General features: G+C 48.4%; 1 protein-coding gene across 1 annotated transcript in view; it reads left to right on the forward strand.

The window, feature by feature from the left end:
• The first annotated feature begins 23,516 nt into the window (after positions 1-23,516).
• LOC142245923 (anterior gradient protein 2-like) overlaps positions 23,517-27,052 on the forward strand; it is a 38,230-nt gene continuing 34,694 nt past the window's right edge. Inside the window, exon 1 of the mRNA XM_075318930.1 lies at positions 23,517-23,676. The gene's annotated coding sequence lies outside the window, so the exon portion shown is untranslated. The remainder of the gene's footprint in view (positions 23,677-27,052) is intronic.

The raw sequence follows: 27,052 nt of genomic DNA on the forward strand, positions 1-27,052 counted from the left end.
ACCTAAGCACCCAGCTTTCCCATACTTCGATATCCCTCTTTCCCTCAGCACCCAGCTTTCCATGTTCTGACTTTCATCTTGTCCTCAGCACCCAGCTTTCCAATACTCTGTTATACATCTTTCCCTCAGCACCCAGTTTGCCGTAGATGTCAGAGCATGGGAAAGCTGGGTGCCGCTCTGCATATCTCAGCACAGCAGTGCGCAGTAGTAACCTCATCGCACTCCGCTGTGCTGACACGTCAAAGCGCCACAGACACAGCAGGAAAATGATGAGCGAGGGAGCGCGCTGCTCCCTCTCTCATCAGTGCTTTCAAGTGTATCGGCATCTGCAATATTGAATATGCGATCCTTGGCAGGGGGTCCCCGTGCCAGTGCAGGCCCCAGAGCAGTTGCTTGGCCTGCCGCCATTGGCGATACTCCACTAGCTGAGGTCCTCGGGCCCCCTGACCCCCTAGGCCCTGTTGCAATTGTGACCCCTGCGATTGTTCCGCCCCTGACTATAGGGTGGGGTCACACGAGCATATAAAAAAAAAAATTGAAAAAAAGTCCGTCTTCAACAGATAGATGCGTTATTTTTCTTTTTTTATTTTTATCTTTTCATATGGCACAAATATAAAGGCACATTGCAGTCAAGATGACATGACCGGCGTCAATGACGCGTTTCAAGTGACACAACACTCAATCATGATACCAGTAAACATGCAAATACCATACATATATACTAATACAACAGGTGCACCAGGCTAAATCAATTAAACAGAAGTAAAGTGCACTAAACAAAATCATTGTGGCACATTCAAATTAACCCTTTCTTATCCACTGGGGGTTAATACATATGCATAATACAATAAAAATTACTTTTTCTAATTTATATATGCAAAGACATGGATAAAATTAAATATAAATATAATACTTCACAGACTGGAAAATGATTTTTTTGATTAGCGAAATGGTAGTAACTATGGTCCCACGGAATTATTATTCATTTATTTAATCCATAATAAATGGTAAAATATGATGTATATACCAATACCACCTATATCAGACCTTTAACTCCTTAAGCTATCATCAAAATTAACGCTCCAAGTACAAAGTCACAACTATGCGCAAAATATGTGCCACCGCAAAGAATGACCTCATTATAGACATCCCTTTATTATTTGTCTCATTTTTTTTACTTTTCTAGATTTTTCACCATTGGTAACTATACGGTCATAATAAAGCCTTTTTAACATCTATGTCACCACAGTAATGATTTTAAACACTTGAAGTTTATAACTATACGTCTATATATATTATGACCGTATAGTTACCAATGGTGAAAAATCTAGAAAAGTAAAAAAAAAATGAGACAAATAATAAAGGGAACTATACTGTTTAAAAGTTTGTGATGTTGTTTATAACGATATGTCATTCTTTGCGGTGGCACATATTTTGCGCATAGTTGTGACTTTGTACTTGGAGCGTTAATTTTGATGATAGCTTAAGGAGTTAAAGGTCTGATATAGGTGGTATTGGTATATACATCATATTTTACCATTTATTATGGATTAAATAAATGAATAATAATTCCGTGGGACCATTGTTGCTACCATTTCGCTAATCAAAAAAATAATTTCCAGTCTGTGAAGTATTATATTTATATTTATCCATGCCTTTGCATATATAAATTAGAAAAAGTAATTTTCATTGTATTATGCATATGTATTAACCCACAGTGGATAAGAAAGGGTTAATTTGAATGTGCCACACTGATTTTGTTTAGTGCCATTTACTTTACTTTAGTTTAATTGATTTAGTCTGGTGCACCTGTTGTATCAGTATATATGTATGGTATTTGCATGTTTACCTGTATCATGATTAACCCCATTACGACAGCCTTAGGGAGATAAACGGCGGCAGAATCAGGTCCTTATTCTGATCTGCCATCTATAAACGGCGGTCAGAAAAAGGTAAATAGCGCCCCCCAACGTCAGAAAATTTCCGGGGTTTCAGCTACCGGGGGTAGCTGAGACCCTGGAGATCATGATTCGTGCCGTTTTTTCCGGTCCCCGCTCACGTGATGACCGATATACACCGTATACCGATGATCATGTTATAGTAAATCACAGCGCCGGTAAACAATGATTTATCTCCCATCTGGCATGATCAAACATGTCAGCTGGGAGATAAATCTCCTCCCCCGGTCCCCCGGGGTCGCCGAAGTGCCCCCCCCGACCCCCAACCCCCTCCCGAAAATCCAAGATGGCGGTGCGCATAGCAGTGCACCGCCCGCATTTACCCATTTCCTTTGACTTCTGTCGCATGTGCCATCACACAGGCTACAGAAAACTCCTCCCCAGGCCCTGCCAGGTCACCCCCTATTCCCACCCCGGTGTTCCCCGGTGTCCCCCGTACCTGTCGGAGCGCTGATCCCCCGCGGCCCCCTCCTCCTTCACAGCAGACGCCGGTCACATGTGTAGAGCGCGGCTGTCAGCTCAGCTTCCTGTGTCTGACTCAGAGACGCTGGCTCACTGCACGGACTCTGCAGCTGTGACCCGGGGAGAGTGGGTGCAGATTCTTTGCACCCACTCTCCTCAAATGGAAGGTCTGCACTCCTAGAAAATGGGGGACAGGTTCCCTGAACGTGCACTCCTAGAAAATGGGGGACACGTTCCCTGAACGTGCCCCCCATATTCTAGAAGATCGTGGGACTTCCAAAATGGCTTATAGGAGATTTTTTTTTTCTTTTCAATAAATTGGTCAAAGAGGGATGGTTGGGGAGTGTTTTTTCAAATACATTTTTTTTGGTGTCAATTTTTTTTTGTATTACTGTCAATTAGTTATGTCTGGTATCAAATAGACGCCGTGACATAACTAATTGCTGGGTTTTATGCCAGGTGACATTACACATCTAGTATCAACCCCATTTATTACCCCGTTTCCCACCGCACCAGGACGCGGGATGATATGGGGCGAAGCGCCAGGATTGGCGCATCTAATGGATGCGCCACTTCTGAGGCGGCTGCGGCCTGCTATTTTTAGGCTGGGAAGAGTCCAATAACCATGGCTCTTCCCACCCTAAGAATACCAGACCCCAGCTGTCAGCTTCACCTTGGCTGGTGATCTAATTTGGGGGGACCCCACGTTTGTTTGTTTTTTAAATATTATAAAAAATTTAAAAAAAAAACAGCTTGGGGAGCCCTCCAAATTGATCACCAGCCAAGGTGAAGCTGTCAGCTGTGGTTTGCAGGCTACAGCTGTCTGCTTTACCCTAGCTGGCTATCAAAAATAGGGGGAACCCCACGTCATTTATTTTAATTATTTTTTTTTCTTTTTGGGCTAAATACAAGGCTAGGCACCCTTTAGTGCCACATGAAAGTCACTGAAGGGCGCCAGCTTAGAATATGCAGGGGGTGGGACGTTATATTGGTTTGACATCTATCCATTCATCCACTGTAGCATTTTAGGCTGGGTGCCCACAATCAGGGTTTGCAGCGTTTTGGGCGCAGAGTGTTTTCCCTGCATCCATAACGCTGCGTTGTGCAGTGGAAGGATTTTTAGAAATCCCATGCCCAATGTGCTTCTTTTCTCTGCAGCATAAACCGACCTGTGGCATGGCTTCCTGAGCCTCAGCATGTCAATTTATGCTGCGGAGACGAGAGTGTTCTCTGCACGTAGAATAGAGCTAAAGTCCACAGCAGCCTGAACCCAAATCGTGAGCATGGGCAGCTGCGTTCTCCCGTGGACAACACTCACATCTCTGCAGGAAGGCTGACACTGTGTACTAGACGCCGTGTCACTGGATCATGGCCACATAGCCTAACAGTGAGAATATTGTTGCTACAGCAACATTTTAGTGAAGTACCTGTGGAATCAAAATGCTTACTATACTCCTGAATAAAATCCTTGAGGGGTCTAGTTTCCAAAATGGGGTCACTTGTGGGGGGTTTCTGATGTATAGGTACCCAAGAGGCCCTGCTAATGTGACATGGTGCGCGCAATTTATTTCAACTTTTCCAAAATTCAAATGGTGCTCCTTCCATTAAAAGCCCTCCCATTTATCCAAACAGAGATTTTTTGCCACATGTGGGGTATCGCTGCTCTCACAAGAAATTGGATAACAACCTGTGGGATCCATGTTTTGTTGTTGCCTCTTGAAAAAGTGAGAAATTTGATGCTAAATCAACATTTTTGTGAAAAAAATGAAAATTTTCAATATGGCAACCTAAGCTTATCAAATTCTGTGAAGTGCTCGTGGATTCAAAATGCTCACTATACACCTAGATAAAAGCCTTGAGGTGTCTTGCTTCCAGAATGGGGTCACTTGTGGGGGAGCTCCACTGTTTAGGCACCTTAGGGGCTTTCCAAATGCGACATAGCGTCCGCTAATGATTCCAGCCAATTGTGCAGTCATATGGCGCTCCTTCCCTTCCGAGCCTTGCCGTGCACCTAAACAGTTGATTTCCACCACACATAAGGTATCAGCATACTCAGGAGAAATTGCACAATAAATTTCATGGTGATTTTTTTCCTGTTACCCTTGTGAAAAAAAAGCTACCTGGTTGAAGTAACAATTTTGTGGTAAAAATTTTTTTTTTTTATTTTCATGGCTCAACGTTATAAACTTCTGCGAAGCACCTGGGGGTTCAGGGTACACACCAAACATCTAGATAAATTCCTTGAGGGGCCTATTTTCCAAAATGGAGTCACTTGTGGGGGGTTTCTGCTGTTTAGGTACCTTAAGGGTCCTCCAAATGCGACATGGTGCCCGCAATCTTTTTCAGCCAAATTTCCTTTCCAAAATTCAAATATTGCTCCTTCCGTTCCAAGCCCTCCCATTTCTCCAAACAAAGGTTTCAGACCACATGTGAGGTATCACTGCGCTCATAAATAGTGGGTAACAAATATTGGGGTCAAATTTTTGGAATTACCTCTTGAAAAAGTGAGAAAATTGATGCTAAAGCAACATTTTTGAGAAAAAAAAAATGAAAATTTTCAATATGACAATGTAACGTTATCAAAATCTGTGAAGTACCTGTGGGTCCAAAATGCTCACTATACCCCTAGATAGGAGCCTTAAGGGGTCTAGTTTCCAAAATGGTATCACTTGTGAGGGGTTTCTGCTGTTTAGGTACCTTAGCGGACATCTAAATGCAACATAGTGCCCGCAATCTATTTCAACCAAATTTGCTTTCAGAAAATTGAAATATTGCTCCTTCTATTCCGAGCCCTCCCATTTGTCCAAACAGAGGTTTCTGACCACATGTGGGGGGTATTAGCGCATTCATAAGAAAGTGGGTAACAAGTTTTGGGGTCCATTTTGTTATGTTATTTCTTCTAAAAGGGAATAAATATGGGGTAGAGCAACATTTTAGGTAACATTTTATTTTTTGCTTTTTTTCATTCCACATTGCTTTAGTTCCTGTGTAGCACCTGAAGGGTTAATAAACTTCTTGGATGTGGTTTTGAGTACCTTGAGGGGTGCAGTTTTTAGAATGGTGTCACTTTAGGGTATTTTTTGTCACCTAGGCCTCTCAAAGTCACTTCAAATGTGATGTGGTCCCTAAATTTATAACTGTCATGAAGTACAATATGTCACGAAAAAACAATGTCAGAATCACCAAGATCCGTTGAAGCGTTCCAGAGTTATAACCTCATAAAGGGACACTGGTCACAATTGCAAAAAATGGCCTGGGCATTAAGTACAAAACTGGCTTCGTCCTTAAGGGGTTAAGAGTGCTGTGTCACTTGAAACACGTCGTTGACGCCGGTCATGTCATCTTGACTGCAATGTGCCATTCTATTTGTGCCATATGAAAAGATAAAAAGAAAAATAACGCATCTATCTGAAGCTGGACTTTTTTCAGTTGGATTTTGCTTCAGGCGCAGCAGTACCTTGTCTGAGCTCCAGAGGGTGAGACTGATTTACACGGTCTTTACTTGTCATATAAAAAAGTGTTCTGAGCTTCACCCAGAAAAGTGGGACGATTTTCTCATTTGTGATCTGTGTGCGATCCATTGTTCTTTGCAGCAGCTATTCATCATTTACAGTTTCCTGTTACAGAATTGTAATGTATCCGGGACATACACGTTATATTGGGGCTCCTTGTAGCATCTGATTTTTTTTACGCACCTATAGACTTGAACGGGCGAGTCTCATCCAAGGCCAAATCATGGGAAGTTTAAAAAACAAAGCAGTTATATTTAAAGCGTGACACACCAAACAGGCAAAAAAAACAATAAAAAAACTCAAGTAACCTAATTTGCATAATAAATGTATAAATTCTGTGGGGTCTGGGGCGGTGATCTATTCTGCGGCCACCAGGCCAATTTCAAGGGACAGCAATGCTCGGTAGCCAGCAAAGTGCGTCTGCCAGCTCTTTAAACCCACACTTGCACTGCTGAATGCTGCATGCACGTGCATTGAAGTTCAACTGTGGGTAGTGCTAGTGTGCATTGCGCTCTTGTCCCACAGATGAAAAGGAGCCACAGCGCCAGCATCCCCCAGTTCTGTATGCCCCACTAGAGCCATATGCCTTTATTCCAGAGCTGTATGCCCCTACCCAGTAACGTGTATGTCCCCCCAGAGCTGTATGCCCCGACACCCCAGTAATGTGTATGCCCCCCAACCCCATTATTGTGTATGTCATCCTCACCTGACGAGGGACAACCATTCCAAAACACCGTGTCTGCAAATTGAGGTTCTGATCTGGCATACGTCCTAGGTCATATGACAAGGCTCATTAGAAGGGTCACTTTTGACTTTTTGAATTGCTATTTCCAATAGGTGGCACTAGAGTTCGTCTCCTTCCTCCCTGAAGACATGATTTGTATACTCTCTATCTCAGTAACGTGTATGTGGAGCACCCCATGGGGTCTTGGGAATACTTGTCACCGGGCCGGTGAGGGTCAGGGGATGTCGCGGTGGCCTGCCCGGTTTCGTGGCCCCGAGATGTCCACAAAAGGGGATGGATGATGAGATGAGGGTGTTGGTAGCAGTAGTTGTCTTGTAACGCCACCTGTAGAGTGCGGCCAGGGATTAGCCGCTGCTGCGGGTGCTGTCCTCTGGGGCGGATGGTGTCGCTGCTCGGATGGTATGGCTTCCCACAGGTGAAGGTAGGCCCCAGGGAGGATGATGAAGGTGGTAGTGGCCGTTGGTGCCAGAGCACAGGGTGATGGCAATGATAGGCTGACACAGTGGTTGCGGTTCAAGGTCTTTTACTCATAGTTCAGTTGTCACCCTTGGAGTGCCGGTTTCCGCCGTGTGGGCCCCATCCGATCCCGGGTACCTCAGAAGCCACCACCTTCCTTGCACTTTGTAGTGTGGATCACCGTGGCGTGAAGCTACTTAGGGATCCCACTGTCCTTGGGTTCAGTTCCCATCTCGTCCGCAGGCAGCGCGAATAAAATGTGGGGCCGACCGTGGTGTTGACTCCTGACTGTATGCTGCTGTGCCCCGACACCTTTGTGGTAGGCAATGGGACATGAAATCCCCCTTCCCTGCAGATTTTGATGGCGCAACGTGGAGTGTATGCCACCCTAGGGTTCTGCACCCTGTCTGCGCTGGTGCTGCGGGAGCTATTAAACTCTACCTCCAGCTACCATGTTGCTCCTGTGTCTCACCAGCTCCACTGGTCATCTCCTGCTCCTTCCAGTCTACCCAGTCCTAACTGTGGAAGCTCTGAAGCACTCTCCACAGCGACCGTGTTGTTCAGAGTCTCAGACTATTCTGAGGTAAAAACTGTGTGTTCTCTCACTTCCCCTGTGCTGCCCCCACCTTCTGATGACTCACTGATGGCTGGGAAAAACCTGTTGTTATGGTGACCAACTTTAGCCCAGTTCCAGTGGGAAAGCACCTGAGCTGCGTGTGTTGTGTAAGTGAAAACCAGTAGTTAACTTCATCCTACCTGGGATGAGTACTGCACCTTAAGTGAGATGCAGTACCCTGTGACGATTGAAGCCTCAGGGGCGCCACATATGCCCCCCAGAGCTGTATGCCTCCCCACCCCAGTAACATGTATTCCACCTCAGTGCCATATGCCCCCCCCAGTAATGTATATGCCCCCTCCCTGTAATATGTATGCCCCCCTGTAATGTGTAGGCCGACAGCCTCTCATGGGATGTATTTACCCTCAGCCCCTCCTTTGATGTATAAACAGTAGCCCCTTGTCTCCTGTGATAGATATATATATATCACAGGAGACAAGGGGCTACTGTTTATACATCAAAGGAGGGTCTGAGGGCAAATACATCCCATGTATTTTAGCACCCAAATCGCTGCGTTCATAAAAGCAACGTGCGCACGTATCATGCACATCGTTGCGTTGCGTTGCGTGATGCCTGTCACTTTAACAGACCTGGCTGCACACATTGCACACTGACACTGCTGTATATATATATATATGTATATATATATATATATATATATATATATACAGCAGTGTCAGTGTGCAATGTGTGCAGCCAGGTCTGTTAAAGTGACAGGCATCACGCAACGGAACGCAACAATGTGCATGATACGTGCGCACGTTGCTTTTATGAACGCAGCGATTTGGGTGCTAAAATTTTGACCCAAATCCGTGCATTCATAAAATGAGCATGTCAATTATTCAGTGTGCTATGGATGCAGCTCCCACTCTGTCTATGGTGGGGGCAGCAGCCATAGCGCATGAAATCGACTTTTGTTTGTACAGAAAAACTGCATCCATAATGCAGTGTTTCTGCAGCGATTTGAAGCGCACATGTGCTGTCAAATCACTGCAGAATATTCAGCAGTTACGTCCGCATGAGCCCTAACACGAGTTTATAAATAGGACTAGTACAATCCGAAATAAAAAGGGATTGCACTCTAATCAATGTTATTCAGTGAGACAGTTGATATCTGCAGTTTTTTCTCAGCTGTATTCAGCAGGCAGCGATTTGACTCTGAAATCAGTACAGTGCGAGAAAAAAAATCTGATGCCAAACAGACCATCAGTATGGAGTCCGATATTTAAGGGTACAATACAATTCTGTAAGATAGATAACTGTCAATGGTCCTGTAAAATATAAATAGCTGATTAGTAAAAAAAATGGATTGTATATAGACTGCCCAGAGATGACAAGTGAGAAAAAATTGTCCAACTTTTCTGGATGAGAATGGGACTGATTTTTTATATGCTCATGTGACCCCATACATGCACACATATAATTTTTACGGGCACATTGTAAAACCATCATAAATCATAAGGATTATAAGGGCTCCATGTCTATGGCCCATAATTCTGATATAAAGGCATCAACTGCAGTCACTGTAAAGTGTAAAATGATGATAATTAGGCCGGGGACACACGGGGACTACTGCAATCCTTGCATGACACTCAGCTCACGCTGGCAGCACAGCGGGAGCCGAGTGTCATGTGAGTGTCATTGCGACTGAGGTCCGATCGTGCGATCAAACCACAAATGCGGGGGGCGGGCCGGCACTGAAGAGGGGAGGGAAGGATTTATCTCCCTCTCTCCTCAGTAGTCGGCTATTGCCATTCTTGCCCTGCACTCTCATTACACCGGTGTAATGCAAGTGCAGTGCGATGTTTCTCTCGCCCCATAGACTTGAATGGGTGCAAGTGAAACAGGATCGCATTACACTCGCTTCATGCTGCGACTGTTTTTTTCGGTCCGATTAGGGCTGAGAAAATAATCGCTCATGGGTGCTGGCATATAGAGTAATATTTGTCCGAGTGGAATGCAATGTTTTATCGCATTCCACTCGCTCCGATTTTCATGCCGTGTGTCTTAGGCCTTAGGGGCCCTTTGCACACTACGACATCGCAGGTGCAATGTCGGTGGGGTCAAATCGAAAGTGACGCACTTCTGGCGTCGCTCTCGACATCATAGTGTGTAAATCGTTTTAACTACTATTACCAAGCGCAAAAGCGTCGGTATCGTATGATCGGTGTAGTGTCAGTCATTTTCATTATTTTGGCTGCAGCGACGGTACAATGTTATTCCTCGTTCCTGCTGCAGCACACATCGCTGTGTATGAAGTCGTAGGAGTGAGGAACATCTCTTACCTGCGTCCCGTCTGCAATGCGGAAGGAAAGAGGTGGGTGGGATGTTTACGTCCCGCTAACCTCCGCACCTCCGCTTCTATTGACCACCTGCCGTGTGACGTTGCTGTGACGCCACACGACCCGCCCCCTTAGGAAGGAGGCGGGTCGCCGGCCAGAGCGTCGTCGTAGGGCAGGTGAATGCATGTGAAGCTGCCGTAGCGATAATATTCACTACGGCAGCTATCACAACATATCGCAGGTGTGAAGGGGGCAGGGACTATCGCGCTCGGCATCGCAGCATCGGCTTGCGATGTCATAGTGTGCAAAGGGCCCCTTACTATCAAAATAATCTAAGTTTTTTCAGCTTCCAAAAAAACATGTTTTTTTTACGGACAGGGCAAAAAAGTGACACATTTTTATGGACGTTACTGGAATTTCTGGACAGTTGCCAACCCAGGTGGGCAGGATTCTTAACCCTAGAACATGATAATGGGGTCTGTGAAACCCCACGCAGTCTTCACATCCGTTGCACATGCTGCGTAGCGCGAGGCTGGTTCCTTGTGAGAATTTATTTGAAGATTTATCGGTGAAGTGTGCTGTGGTGTTATCATTTTTTGCTATATAGTTTTCCTAAAATCTAATAATGGGATTTATGAGACCCCATTAACTGGTCATAGGTAAGGTAAGTTGAAATATATTTTTTGGTGGTCATGCAAATTATTTTACCGATGAGGATTTGGATGATAGTGACTACGAAGAAGGTGAAGACTGCGACGTCAGAGATAATGGAGCAGAGACCAAATTCATCTAGTGGCCGGTCATAAAAATGGCTATCAACGGTCACTAGATGAACCAATGACAATGGGGCTATGTGCCCAAGGAAAAATAAGAAAACAGTTTGTGGAATGCAAGAAACCACTCTGTGAGGATTAATGTGCTGTAGACACGCAGTAGATCTAGTTGAACAAGTGAGAAAACTTGAAGAAGAATATTTGCGTAATGTGATATTACTAAAAGTAGTGTAGAGAATTTCTTTCTTTTTATTATTTTCTTTGTCGCTCCATTGGGAGACCCAGACAATTGGGTGTATAGCTATTGCCTCTGGAGGCCACACAAAGTATTACACTTAAAAGTGTAAGGCCCCTCCCCTTCTGGCTATACACCCCCAGTGGGATCACTGGCTCACCAGTTTTGTGCTTTGTGCGAAGGAGGCAACACATCCACGCATAGCTCCACTTTTTAGTCAGCAGCAGCTGCTGACTATGTCGGATGGAAGAAAAGAGGACACATATAGTGTCCCCAGCATGCTCCCTTCTCACCCCACTGTATGTCGGAGGTGTTTGTAAGGTTGAGGTACCCATTGCGGGTACGGCGGCAGGAGCCCACATGCTGATTCCTTCCCCATCCCTTTTTACAGGGCTCTGGGTGAAGTGGGATTTACCGGTCTCCAGGCACTGAGACCGTGCTCCATCTACAGCCCCTGGAGAAGATGCTGGATGGAGCGGAGTACATCAGGGACATGGCCCTGCTTCCTCAAGGTACTCTGTGTCCCCGTGCATTTGGCGCTCACACCGCAGCATGCTGGGTGTTGTAGTGCGCCGGGGGACATCAGCGCTGCGGCGCCTGTGCCATGGCCTCATTCAGCTTTGCTGAAGCAGGCTCACTTATGGGAATTGGTCGCGCCGGCCGCTGGGACTGCGGCGCGGCTGGCACTTGTAGTGCGCCGGGGACTTCAGCGCGGCCTGCGCTTTTACGGCGGCCGCGCTGATAACTAGAGTCCCCGGCTTTTGCGGCCTGCTTCCGTTCGTTCCCGCCCCCAGACCTGCCAGTCAGGAGAGGGGCGGGACGCTGGCCACTTCCAGGAATCGGTCGCGCCGGCCGCTGGCAGCGGCGCGGCTGGCACTTGTGGTGCGCCGGGGACTTCAGCGCGGCCCGCGCTTTTACGGCGGCCGCGCTGATAACTAGAGTCCCCGGCTTTTGCGGCCTGCTTCCGTTCGTTCCCGCCCCCAGACCTGCCAGTCAGGAGAGGGGCGGGACGCTGGCCACTTCTATGAATCGGTCGCGCCGGCCGCTGGAACTGCGGCGCGGCTGGCACTTGTGGTGCGCCGGGGACTTCAGCGCGGCCCGCGCTTTTACGGCGGCCGCGCTGTTAACTCGAGTCCCCGGCTTCTGGGCCTAGTCTCCCTTCGTTACCGCCCACAGCCCTGACAGTCAGGGTAGGGGCGTGACGCTGCATAGAGCAGAGCTGAGAGCTGGAGTATGTTTTGCATACTCCACCCCTCTCACTGTGTGCACTGTGAATCCGGATTCCCGCACTTTCTCAGGCACGCCCACGGCTTCCTTCTCTACAAGGACACCGGCAGCCATTAGTGTCAGTTTCTGTACGGTACAGAGACAAGTGTGGAAGACCCTGGCATTCTGATAGTCACACAATCGCTGTAACAGGCGTTAAGCAGCACCTGTGGTGCTAACCCCACTAGTGCAGAAGTGCACTTATAGATATGCTTGTACTATATACATTGCACTGTTTGGTCGCACGTTGTATATACCCTCCTGGATTATGCGGAGGAGTTATCAGCATATTCTCTGTGTAAAACAAAGGTGCAGAACCACATGTTTTTCTATACAGCTGGTACAGCATGTACGGCTATACGGCCGGCAGGTACATAGACTCCCATTGTATGCACTAATGGCCAGGGGATGAGGACGGTGTCTGCAGTATTTACTGACAGTTTTTCTGAGACTATGGCTATGATACTAGAAGCCTAGCAGTCCGGACATGTCTCTCACAATATGGGCACTGTTGAATCATTGATCCATGGCCCCCCTCAGTGTGAATAACTAACAGCTCCGGGAATGTCACACGCATCCCAGAGTCACGGCTCTGCACGGACGTCAGTCCCAGACAGCCTAAGTGGACTCGCTATGAGCGGCCTCGGTTTCATCAGGGTCCTAACAGAAGGACTCGCTGTGTAATGAGGCGGAAGTAGCGGCTCAGGATTCTGATCCTGAGACCGCTCTCAATCTGGATACACCTGATTGTGACGCCATAGTAAATAATCTTATAGCGTCCATCTATAGAATGTGGGTTATTTCTCACAGCTCCTCCAGTGGAGGAGTCAGCTTCACGTATTTTTCTGGACCACTCTGCCTTCAGAGAGGCAGTCCAGGAACACCACGCTTATCCAGATATGCGCTTCTCCAAACGGCTTAGGATACACGTTATCCCTGTCCCCTGACTTGGTCAAGGACTGGACCCAATGTCCCGAGCGGCATCCTCCAATCTCCAGGCTTGTAGCTAGATCCATAGTTGCAGTGGGAGATGGAACTGCAAACTCAAAGATGCCACTGACAGACAGATGGATCTCTGGTCGAAAGCCATCTATGAGGCTGTCGGCGCACCGTTGGCTCCGGCATTCTCTCCCTTGGGGCACTCCAAGCTATTTCAGCTTGTCTTACACAGATTGACACGGTTACACGTACATCTGTGCCGCAGGTGGCATCCTTAACCTCTCAAATGTCTGCATTTGTTTCTTACGCGAGACCGACTGTTTGGTGAGCGTTGGATGTAACCATCAAACAGTCCAGGGGTAAGGATTCATCCTTTCCTCAGCCCGGACACAACAAACCCCAACAGAGCAAGAGGCAGTCGGGGTTTTCGGCCTTTTCGAGGCTAGGGCAGGTCCCATTTTTCCTCGTCCAATGTGGACTCAAAAGGATCAGAGGAGCTAAGATTCTTAGCGGGCTCAGTCTCGCCCAAAAAAGCGACAGTCTGAAAACCCGCTTCCAAGGCGGCTTCCTCATGACTTGCGGCCTCGGTCGGTAGCAGGCTCTCCCGCCTTGGCGATATTTAGCTGCCATAGGTCAATGACCATTGAGTGTGAGACATTCTGTCTCACGGGTACAGGATAGAGCTCACTTCTCGTCCTCCAACTCGATTCTTCAGAATTTCTCCACCTCCCGGCCGGGCCGCTGCTCTTCTGCAAACAGGGTGCACTCTATAGGCAGAAAGAGTGATGACCCCCGTTCCTCTTCAGGAACAAGGTCACGGTTTTTACCCCAAATTCTTTGCGGTATCTATAACAACGGGCCGTTCCGTCCCGTTCTGGATCTAAGAATGCTCAGCAAGCTCGTGGACACCAGGCGGTTCCGGATGGAATCCCTCCGCCATGTCATCGCCTCAAGGTCCCAAGGATATTTCCTAGCATCATTAGGCATCAAGGATGCTTATCCACACGTGCCGATTGATCCAGAGCACTAGCGTTTCTACGCTTCGTTATAGGAGACGAACACCCTCTGTTCGTAGCTCTACCTTCCGGCTAGCGACAGTCCAACTGGTCTTCGCCAAGGTCAGGGCAGCAGTAGTCACAGTCCTGCACTCTCAGGGTCACTCTGTGGTCCCGTATTTAGACGATCTACTTGTCAAGGCACTCTCTTAGGAAACATGCCAACACTGCCCGAACGTTGCGCTGGAGACTCTCTAGAGTTTTGGGTGGATCATCAACTTTTTAAAGTCAGATCCGACCCCGACCCTATCGATAACATATCTAGGCATAGAGTTTCTTACTCTCTCAGCGATAGTGAAGCTGCCGCTAGACAAACAGCATTCACTACGGGCTGCAAGCTCTTCTTTAAGAACCAGTCGCACACATTGAGACGCCTCATGCACTTCCTACGTAAGATGGTAGCAATGGAGGCAGTTCCTTTCGCGCAGTTTTACTGCGTCCACTACAATGGGACATTCTCCGCCAATGGGACGAGGAGTCGACGTCCCTCAACAGAGTCGTCGTTCTTTCTCAGGCGGCCAAGGAATCTCTACGGTGGTGGCTTCTTCTCACCTCTTGGTCAAAAAGAAGGTCCTTCCTATCCCCGTCCTGGGCGATAGTTACGACAGACGCGAGTCTATCAGGGTGGGGAGCAGTTTTTCTCCACTACAGCGCTCAGGGTACGTGGACTCAGCAAGAGTCCACTCTTCAGATCAATGTTCTTGAACACAGAGCAGTGTATCTTGCCCTACAATCCTTCCAACAGCGGCTGGAAAGCAAGCATATCCGACTTCAGTCGGACAGCTCCACAGCGGTGGCATACATCAACCACCAAGGAAGAACGCGCAACCGGCAAGCCTTCCAGGAAGTCCGGCAGGTTCTGATGTGGGTGGAAGACACGGCATCCACCATATCCACAATTCACATCCCAAGTGTGGAAACTAGGAAGCTGACTTCATAAGTCGCTGAGGTGTGGCCGAAAGAGTATGGTCTTCTCACCCGGACGGGTTTCAGGAGATCTGGCGCCGCTGACAGAGGCCGGACGTCGATCTAATGGCGTCACGGCACAACAACAATGTGCCAGCTTCATGGCACGGTTTCACAATCATCGAGCTCTGGCGGCAAACGCCTTAGTTCAGCATTGGTCGCAGTTCCAGCTACCTTAGGTGCCACCTCTGGCATTGTTGCCCAGAGTACTGCGCTAGATCAAGACCGACTGCGGCCGCGCCATCCTCGTCGCTACAAATTGGCCGAGGATGTTGTGGTACTCGGTTCTGTGGTGCCTCACGGTAGGCTAACCGGGGGCACTACCAGACCAATCAGACTGGCTGTCTCAAGGGCCATTCTTCCATTTGAATTCTACGGCCCTCAACCGGATGGTGTGGCATTGAGTCCTGGAACCTAGTGTCGTCAGGATTACCTCAGGACGTGGTTGCCACCATGAGACAGGCTAGCATACCAACGTCCGCCAAGATTGACCACAGGACGTGGAAGATGTTCTTATCTCGGTGCTCGGCGCAGGGTGTTTCTCCCTGGCCGGTTGCATCGTCTATGTTTCCTTCCTTCCTGCAATCTAGGTAGGAAAATGGGTTGTCGCTCAGTTCCCTTTAGGGACAAGTCTCAGCGCTATCTGTATTTTTTCAGAAACGACGACTTCCTCAGGTACGCACGTTCCTACGGGGAGTTTGTCTTCTCAGCACTCCGTACAAGCGGCCGTTAGAGCCCTGAGATCTGAACAAGGTTCTAATTGCTCTCCAGATGCCGCCTTTCGAGCCTTTGAAGGATGTCTCCCTTCCCGTTTTTCACGGGAAGTGGCCTTCTAGTAACGGTCTCGTCTCTTAGGAGAGTTTCCGAGCTAGCAACGCTCTCATACAAACTCCCTTCCTGGTCCTTCACCAGGACAGGGTAGTTCTGCGTCCGGTTCCGGAATTTCTCCCTAAGGTGGTATCCCATTTTCATATCAATCAGGATATCACCTCACCTTCTTTGTGTCCTCGTCCAGTCCATCAATTTCAGAAAGATTTGCATCTGTTGGTTCTGGTGAGAGCACTCAGGTTCTACTTCCCGCATGGCGCTCCTGCGCCACCCGGATGCACTCTTTGTCCTTGTCGCTGGTCGGCGTAAACAGTCGCAAGCTTCCAGATCCACCCTTGCTCGGGGGCTCGAGGAACCAATTCTTGAAACCTACAGTTCTACTGGGCTTCTGGTTCTCTCAAGGCCGAAGGCCCATTCTACCAGAGCCGTGGGTGCATCCTGGGCATTACGGCACCAGGCTACGGCTCAGCAGGTGTGTCAGGCACCCACCTGGTCGAGTCTACTTACTTTTACCAAGCATTATCAGATGCATACCTACGCTTCGGCAGACGCCAGCCTAGGTAGATAAGTCATTCAGGCGGCGGTTGGCCACCTGTAGGAGAGGGCCGTTTGACGGCCCTATCATGAGGTATTCTTTTACCCACCCAGGGATTGCTTTTGGACATCCCAATTGTCTGGGTCTCCCAATGGAGCGACAAAGAAGAAGGGAATTTTGTTTACTTACCGTAAATTCCTTTTCTTCTAGCTCCAATTGGGAGACCCAGCACCCGCCCTGTTTTCTCGGGGTTTTTCTGTTTTTTCGGGTACACATGTTGTTCATGTGGTATGGTTCAGTTCTCCGATGTTTCCTCGGATTGAATTGGTCTTTAAACCAGTTATTGGCTTTCCTCCTTCTTGCTTTGGCACTAAAACTGGTGAGCCAGTGATCCCACTGGGGGTGTATAGCCAGAAGGGGAGGGGCCTTACACTTTTAAGTGTAATACTTTGTGTGGCCTCCAGAGGCAATAGCTATACACCCAATTGTCTGGGTCTCCCAATTGGAGCTAGAAGAAAAGGAATTTACGGTAAGTAAACAAAATTCCCTTCTTTCTATGTGTGATATTTAAAAAGTGCTGCCATTGTTATTTCTTCAGCTTGCTAAAAGATCATTACAATATATTGTATTAGTTTTGTGTAATTTTCTAAAAAGTATCAATATTAGGCAATATACTAAGTCTAATTATACCATTCTAAGGAATACTGAGGCAAGACTGCTTTCACACTATGTTTTTTAACATGCGTCATGAACGTTTTTTTTGCTGTAAAAGTGGATCCTGTTTTTACAAAGAAAAACGCATGCAAACGCAAGTGTTATTTTGCAGGATCCTGCCACTTGAAGTTTATGGGCGGGCATTGAAGTCATGTGATCGGGAGTGAGGGGAACTGAACGTTATAGACTGGGAGCCGGCATCTGACAGCTGCAGATTCTGGTAACCAAGGTAAACATCGGGTAACTAAGCAAAGTGCTTTGCTTGGATACCCGATATTTAACTTGGTTACGAGCGTCCGTAGCTGCTAGGAGCCGGGCTGCCTGCTCCCTGCACACGTAACCAAGGTAAACATCGGGTAACTAAGCAAAGCGCTTTGCTTGGTTACCCGATATTTACCTTAGTTACGAGCGTCCGCCGCTCTCAGGCGGGGGAGAGAGAGAGGGAGGGGGAGAGAGGGAGGGGGAGAGAGAGACTGATCACGCCAGGCTGGTTTCTGGGCATGCTCAGTAGAGCAAACAGGATCCTGTCTATCAGCATGCAAGCGTTCACATGCGTTTGCGTGCGATATAGTGAGAATCCAGTGAAATACAGTATTCGGACACAGCTCAAAAACGCTACAAGTAGCGTTTTTGAAAAAAGTAAAAAAACTGCAAGTCGCTGGATCCTCACTATAACGCACGCAAACGCATGTTGACGCGAGTCCATTGCAAATGCATTGAAATGAAAACGCATTTGCACTGGATCCATTTTTGCGTTAAAAAAACGTTCATGACGCATGTTAAAAAACGTAGTGTGAAAGCAGCCTAATATTTGTAGTACGTGACTATGTAGAAGAAAGTCTTTGGGGTTATACCATACCCCATGAATAGGTATATTATTATTATTATAATTATTATTATAAAGCCATTTATTCCATGGCACTTTACATATGAAAAAAGGGCTATATAATAAAAACAAGTACAATAATCATAAACAATACAAGGCACAGACTGGTACAGGAGGAGAGAGGACCCTGCCCACGAGGGCTCACAGTCTACAAAAGATGGGTGACGATACAGTAGGTGAGGGTAGAGCTGGTCATGTAGCGGTATAATGGACTGAAGGTTACTGCAGGTTGTAGGCTTGTCGGAAGAGGTGGGTCTTAAGGTTCCTTTTGATGGGTTCCACGGTAGGCGAGAGTCTGATAGGTTGGAGTAGAGAGTTCCAGAGTATGGTGAATGCACGGCAGAAATCTTGTATGCACTTGTGGGAGGGGGAGATGTGAGAATCGGAGGTTGCATGCAGGTAGGTATCGGGAGACTAGGTCACAGATGTACGAGAGGTTGTGGATGGCTTTGTATATCATGGTTAGTGTTTTGAACTGGAGTCTTTGTGAATGGGAAGCCAGTGAAGGGATTGGCAGAGAGGAGAAGCCACCAAATAGCGGGGAGACAAGCTGATTAGTCTGGCAGCAGATTTTAGGATAGATTGGAGGGGGTGCTAGAAGGGAGGCCAAAGAGCAGAAGATTGCAGTAGTCAAGGTGGGAAGATAATAAGGGAATGCACTAGTGTTTTTTGCAGATTCTTGGTTGAGGAATGTATGAATCCATGAAATATTTTTGAATTGGAGTTGGCAGGAGGTGGAAAGGGCTTGGATATGTGGCTTGAATTAGAGAGTAGAGTGCAATATTACCCCAAGGTATTGAACTTGCAGAACTGGGGAGAGTGAGAAGCCATTGACTTTGATGGATAGGTCTTTTGAGGTGGTTGAGTGAGATGGGGGAAAAATGATTAATTCTTGTCCATGTTAAGTTTTAGAATTTTAACAAAGAAAAGGATGAAATAGCGGATAGAGATAGTAAGGCGGTGATGTCAGGTTCAAAGAGGTAGATCTGTGTGTCATCAGCATAGAGGTGATATTGAAACCAATGGGACTCTATTTGCTGCCCGCTGCCAAAGGTGTAGGTGGAGAACACCGACAGATAGGGGGCGAGATGAGGATGGGTATGTGAGTGGGAGATGCTAAATGTCCAGTCTGTTGGGTATAAAGAGATACAGAATAGAGCCAAGTCTGTGATACAAAGAGATAAAAGAATCTGTAATAGAAGGGAATGGTCCACTGTGTCAAAAGCAGAGGACAGGTCCAGGAGGAGGAGGACAGAGTTGTGTCGCTTGGCTTTGGCAGTTAGTAGCTTATTGGTGGCTTTAGCTAGGGCAGTTTCGGTTGAATTATGCTGTCAGAAGACAAATTGTAGCCAGTCAAAGAGGCAGCAGAAAGAGAGGTGAGAGGACAGTTTAAGATGCACAGGCTGTTCCAGTAGTTTTTAGGCATATGGGAGAAGTAATATGGGGTAATAGCTAGACACAGAAAATGGGTCATTGGAGAACTTTTTGAGGATGGGTGAGACTAAGGGGTACTTTGCACACTACGACATCACAAGCCGATGCTGCGATGCCGGGCGCGATAGTCCCCGCCCCTGTCGCAGCAGCGATATCTTGTGATTGCTGGCGTAGCGAACATTATCGCTACGCCAGCTTCACATGCACTCACTTTGCCCTGCGACGTTGCTCTGGCCGGCGACCCGCCTCCTTATTAAGGGGGCGGGCCGTGCGGCGTCATAACGAAGTCACACGGCAGGCGGCCAATAGAAGCGGAGGGGCGGAGATGAGCGAGACGTAAACATCCCGCCCACTTCCTTCCTTCCACATAGCCGACAGGAGCCGCGGTGAAGCAGGTAGGAGATGTTCCTCGCTCCTGCGACTTCACACACAGCGATGTGTGCTGCCGCGGGAGCGAGGAACAACATCGGACCGTAAGGTAATTATGGTTTTCGTCGACGCTACACCGATGATATGATTACGACGCTTTTGCGCTCGTTAATCGTATCATCTAGCCTTTACACACTACGATGTCGAGAGCGATGCAGGAAGTGCGTCACTTTCGACATGACCCCACCGACATCGCACCTGCGATGTCGTAGTGTGCAATGTACCCCTAAGTCATGTGTAAAGCATGAGGGGAAGACACCAGTTGTTAGTGATAGGTAGAATGGGTTGGAGTGAAGACTGTGGTGAGGTTGGGGATGAGGTGAGATGGGGGCGAGTCAAGTGCACAGGTTGTGAGGTATAATCTGGAGAGTAGAGAGGAAAGTTTCTCTTTTGTCATGGCGGAAAAGCTGGTTTTGGAGGGAGAGGGCTGAGTAGTTATGAGGAGGGTCTGTGGAGTTGTAGAACAAAGCTTTTTCTGATGTTGTCAATCTTTTGCTTATAGAAGGAGGCAAAGGTTTTGGATGGGAGCGGAGGGGTAATCTCCGGCTGACAGTGGAAGTTCCTCCCTCATCGCGATGGTTACCGATACACATCTTTTACTGGCGAACTGCAAGATCCATGACACCGGCGATGGAACGGAAGGTAAGGTGAGCATAATATGTGTAACTTCCGATCCATCGCCGGGCTCCTGGAACTTGCAGTTCGCTGGTACAGGATGTGTATTGGTAACCATCGCGACGAGGGAGGAACTTCCACTGTCAGCTGCTACTCAAAGGCAGCGTGCTGGCCAATCAGAGGCAAGCGGCTTCTGCCTTTGATGTTAGCGCTCTGGCAGTGGAAGTGCCTCCCTCTTCGCGATGGTTACCAATACACATCCTGTACTGGCAAACTGCAAGTTCCAGGAGGCCGGCAAGGGAACGGAATGTAAGGTGAGCATAATATGTGTGTGTGTGCGTGTTTGTGTGTGTTTAAACTTGTATGGAATGGCACGATAGGGGACCAGGATAGGACATATAACAAGTTGTGTAACGAATTGTCTGCATTGCAATGATTTCCTATGGGAAATCTTGCTTTGCTGAACGAGTAACTTGGTTAACAAGCACACTCCCAGAACGGATTATTCTTGTTAACCAAGGTTCCACTGTAGTGATTTTATCAAAACTACACTAAGCAGCCCAGTAAGTGAAGCATCCCTAGAATCGGGGTCTCTTTTTCGTCATCATGTTGCTCTTAGATTAGGTGCCAAAAACCTGGCGACAGATTCCGTATAAGTACTATAATAATGTGGTGGCTGGCACAGGGCAGGCAACAGTTGTAGCTGTGGCAGTTTGGGGAACCACAGGTCTCAGCACACCTTGCAGTTAACCCCTCACCTCCCTGTCACCAGACCACTCACAGGATGGACTCCGTTTCAGTCTCATACGGCACACATTCAAAAGTAATAGAGTCCAGCAACAGTCTCAACTTTTAAACAAGCAATTCAACTTTATTTTCTTCCGTTTCCAGCATTACTTCAGTCCGCCCTTCACGGTACCGGCATTCCTCCCATAGGGGTTCTTCACATATTTAATTCACACATAAACTTTAGCAGCAGTCCGTCTCATTGGCACCTGGATTCTCCGTCACCACTAGGCCTCTCCTTCCACCACTACGCATCACACTGGCATGATACCATATCATAAAGTCCATTGGACCAATTCACCCCACCCACAGGGGACACTACAGCGCAAGGACAGCAACCGAGAGGGCTCTCCATCCGTGCCCAGGTTATCCAGTCATACCATACAACCTGAGGACACACTGACCTTTCAGCAAGTGTGGAATTCTCAGAGTATTACTAGCCTGGTGAAACTGCCGACAGACCCCCGACCGTTAGACTATACCCCTCTCCTGGGGGACGCAGTTTGTCAATCCGTTTCCAGACCCCGCGTATCCCGGTCGCAGGGATGGCCCATCTGGCCCGATGCTTCAATTGTGGGTCTGTTACATATACACCTTCCTTTGAACTCTCCTCCTGTCTATCTCCAATCACCCCTTTATATAGATTCCTATCCTTCGACTACTAGTCCCTCCCTGCCCACCCAGGTGCCAGCAACCTGGCCACCTGGTGGTGAATTCACATACAACCAGACAGTTACATTTGACAGTGGTGTGCCAAGTACAAATGCAGGGGTGGGCCTAACCCTAAACCCCCCTACAATCCCATATACTCACCTTCCATACAGACACCTTTCAGTGTTATTGGTGTCGGGTCTCTCAAGGTTCCCATGATATTGTTATGGGTCCTGCAGTCAATCAGTGGTGATTTTCAGATCCATTGCTTTCACTTCGGATGAAACTTGAATGTCAGGGGGAGATGTGAGCATTGCAGCCCATTATTGGCCACTGATTGGCTGCAGCACTCACTGTAATGGGATATCAATTGCCGCCAGGAGGTGACTATAGGTCATTTTTATTTTACAAGGGGGATTATAGTGTGACATATAAACACTTCCCAGCACATGATGTGGGTGCATCTGCAAGGGGTTAATCTATCTCCTGTCACTCAGTCTTGCACCCACCGTCCCCTATAGGCTGCAGAGTGAGCATCGATCACACACTGATACAGTCCACACACCCCGGATACACAACCCGCTGCCACCACTCACCGAACAGGGCGATAAGTCCCCCAAAATACACAAAGCTGCCCGACAGTCAAAAGGCCACAAACTCTGCAAAAAGGCTTTGTATTCTTTAGAGCAAACTTACTAAAATAGTAAGCTTTAATATACCAATGTACAGTACTTATCTGAAAATGAGTAACATTAGAAAATAAAGCGAGTCATAAATATGCAACGATAAAATAAAAAAGGAGAAATAAAAAAATGGCTAAGTGTTCCTTGAGAGTTCAGGAAATTATGGTTGAATTCAAGAAAAAGGAAAAAAAGGATCAGCTCACCATTTCATCAATTTTGATGGTCATACGATATGCAGGGAATTTGGTGCACAGATCCATGGGCCGAGTCCCACAAGCAGCAATGCAAGCAAAACAGGTAATGGAAGATCCAGCTCCAGAAGTTAATAGGATAAAATTACACTTTATTTCATCTTCAATAAAATTACATGGTGAATAAAAAAAAATATTAAAAAGACAGGGAAAAACATGGCCTACGTGTTTCGAATCCAAATGGGTTCTTAATCATATACACTGGTTGACACTCAGCTTGGCTGAACCCCAGTATGTGAACACCTTTCCATTGTTCAACCAATCTTTTTACATCCCCTCGCCTGGACCCCAAGTTTCCAGGACAGGTGAGCATTTTAGTTTAAAAATCACAGGTCTGTAACTGAACAGTGAGCTAATGAAGAAGCAACTATGCTGCCTGTTATATAGCTAATTTTCTTCCATTCCCCTCTTCCTACACTAAACAGATAATATCCAGCTTGCCTACATTGGGCCATCTGCCCACGCTTTGAAGCTCCGGCTCACCAGGCCACGGTGTCAGGAATGACTCTATGTCCCAGCGATGCCCTCTTGATGTTGAGTTCCTTTAAGCCTCCTGACCTGGTCACAGATTTTAGGACCCTTTCTACAGCTTCAACCATGTGAGTTATCATACTTTTATGTTTCTCAATATTATATTTTCCCTTATAGTGTGTATATATAAGTGTTTATGTGGTATATAGTGTATATAATAGTGTGTGCATGGTATATAGTGTATATAATTGTGTGTGCATGGTATACAGAGTATATGTATAGAAGTTTGCATATAATGTATATATAGTGTACATAGTATAATAGTGTGAATATGGTATATAGTGTATGTAATATTGTGTATGCAGTGTGCTACGTATATAATAGCATGTATGTGTCGCTGGCGGGGAGGGGACGATGTGCTCACCACGCTCGGGTCCGGCGCTGCTGCTGCTTGGTGGCTCGAGCGGTGGGCCGGATCAGGGGACTCGAGCGGCGCTCCTCGCCCGTGAGTGAAAGGGAAATAGTTTTTGGGGTTGGGGAAGTCGGTCCGTGACGCCACTCACGGTTGTGGTGAGGTTGGGACACCACCGCTGCTCTGGACGGGGATCCCGGGAGCGATGACAAGGAGCAGCTGAGATGTTTCTCTCCCCTCCGTGGGTAGGGGGTTTTGGTGGTCCCGGGGCCCGGTGATGGTGACTGGAAAGGGGATGACGGGGTTTGGCGAGGTGCAGGGTCGCGGGGGCAGCGCAGTGCCAGACGGCACGGTAGTACTCACTCAGCCAATAACGTACACGGAGTCTCTGATAAAACAAACGGCTGGATGGACGGGTCCCGCAGGCGGCTGCGGTGGTCACTCCTGGTAGGTTGGCGGTGACTGCCTCTCCCTGCACCTGTAGTGTGTTTTCGGCCCCGATGGCTTCCCACCGGTAGCCCGCTCCCCAGCGGTGTGTTTGCCAGAGGAGCCCCTTTTTGCCCGCAGGCTCTGGCCCTGGGAACTCTAGCTGTGGCGATAGCTGTATTTCCCTTCACGGTTGAGCGGTTGCCTTCAGTCGCGTCTTTGCTGCTAGGAAACCCCGGAGGTTCCCGTCGCTGACGGATTTGACCGGTTTAACGGCGACTCCAAGCCAGGTCGGGGTCCGTAGGCCCTGCCGAATGGTGCTGGCTTCTCTTCGCTCCCTGGTTCGGTACCGGCGGGCCACCGCCCATCCCCGGTCCTTACGGTTATGCGTCAATCGGCCTCTCCTGCAGACGGTCACCACCGTCTGCCAACCTTGCTCTTAGGTGCCCGGGCCACGTACCCGGACATGGTCAGTCTGCTCTTGCTCCTCAACTACCACTTCACTCCTCTCCCCGACTACACTGACTTCCTTTCTTCATCGTTCCTATGGGAGACCCAGACCATAGGTGTATAGCTTCTGCCTCTGGAGGACACACAAAGTACTACACTAAAAAGTGTAGCCCCTCCCTCCGAGCATATACACCCCCTGGATAACCAAATATAGCCAGTTCAATGCTTTGTGTTCAGGAGGCACACATCCACACATGCATTCTCATCTGATTTTGATTTTTGGAAAGAGTTTGAAGAAAAGCGGGTCCAAGCCTGGACTCCTGGCATGTCCCTTCTCACCCCACTGTGTCGGCGGTGTTGTTAAGGTTGATTTCAAGGCTGGAGCCTTACATGCCACGCTCCTTCACCATCCCTCGGGCTCTGGCTTGAAGTGGGAGCCAGCACGGTTCTCCCTGCCTTGCAGGAGAGCGGTCTCCATCCGCAGCCCTTTCAGGATCCTGCCGGACGGAGCACTCATCCCTCAGGGACCTGGCCCTGCGTCTCACAAGCTAAGTATCTGAGACGTTATTATCGGGGGTCCCTTGTACTTTATTGTTGGGGAGAGTGTGCTGTGTATCTATTGTGACATTTCCGGCCGGTTCTCTGGTTTTCACCTGAGAATCGCGCCGATGGTGCCTGCTCGCCGGCCGCATCGTTAAATTTAGGCCCCAACTTCGCCTGAGCCCTAGTTTCATTTTCACTGCCCCTGCATGCCAATCATGCAGAGGGACAGTGCGGCTCCGCCCAGCGACCGTTCGGCACAGGGGAGGGACACTCCTCTCTGAGGTAATATTCCCTCCCCTGTATATCTCCTTGGCCCTCCGGATCCCGCTCTTAGAGTAGGCCCCGCCCCCTCTCCTCGCTCCGGCGCCATTTTATCAGCGTTCTTATACATGTCTGTATAACCACATTGTGACAGCGATCGGCGCTGGCCATCTCACTGGGGGTCCGGGCTGTGGGATCTGGAGGGCACAGAGATGTCCCAATGTCAAACGGGCTGGCAAGCCACAACCTCCGGTTGTGGACCTGCTTATATACTCTGCGTATATACTCTGCTGGGGGTCATTCTGGCTCAGAGCCCCCACTTCAGCAGCATGTCTCACACGAGGAGCAAGGCTGCAAGGCTGCAAGGCTGTACTTAATATGCACTGCATGTAGGCTCGTACTGCCTGTATTGAGCACATAACCACATTGTGATGCCTGCTCTAACATGGTGGTGCCTCAGCCTGGAGGCTCATCCCCAGTGGTCCCTCCGGCTGCTCCGGCTCCGGTGGCTGAACCCCCGGCTTGGGTAGAATCCTTCTTTCCAGGGGACAGATGTCCCGGACACTGCTGAGCATGCATCAGCCCCCTCCTCAGGGCGCTTCTGCTGCTACGGCTCGCTCAGCAAAGCTCACAGAGGATTCTTCATCTGGCTTAGACCCCATCCTCCTAAAATGGAGACGCAGGGTCCCCTCTCCTTCCTCGTCCCACGGCTCTGATTCACGAGCTGACTCGCAGGACAAGGAGGATGCCTTTACTGGGGGCTCGGACGCTGCCTCCATGTACCCCATTGATCTGTCCGAAAGTGACGCAGATGCTAGTGATTTGATTGCGTCCATTAATTTTGTACTGGACTTCAATCCGCCTGTATCAGGGGAGCACACCTCCCTGGCAGAAAAGCATCAGTATACCTTGCCTAAGTGAACAAGGAGTGTGTTCCTTAACCACTCCAGTTTTCAGGGCACTGTGACCAAGCCCAGAGCCTGTCCTGACAGACGCTTCCCAAATGATGACCGTTTTCCGTTTCCACCAGAGGTGGTCAAGGAGTGGGCTCATTCACCACAGGTAGACCCTCCGGTGTCTAGACTCGCAGCCCGGAAAGTTGTATCAGTGGCTGATGGCAACTCTCTTAAGGATTCCAACCGCCATCTGTATATGAGGCGGCAGGGGCCTCGTGCTCCCCATCTTTTGCAGCAGTGTGGGCTTTCAAAGCCATCTCTGCTTCTCTAGAGGAGATGCATTCCCTCACCAGGGACTCTATGCCCGAGATGGTTGCCTTAACTTCCAGGCTTCAGCCTTTTCATCCTATGCCATGTCTGCCATGCTGGAGGCTCCGCACTGCGGTGGCTTCGGCCAATTCTCTCGCTATCCACAGGATCTTGTAGCTTCGAGAGTGGAAGGCAGACGCTTCTTCA

This window comes from Anomaloglossus baeobatrachus, chromosome 7, assembly GCF_048569485.1.
Source record: "Anomaloglossus baeobatrachus isolate aAnoBae1 chromosome 7, aAnoBae1.hap1, whole genome shotgun sequence".
NCBI lineage: Eukaryota > Metazoa > Chordata > Amphibia > Anura > Aromobatidae > Anomaloglossus > Anomaloglossus baeobatrachus.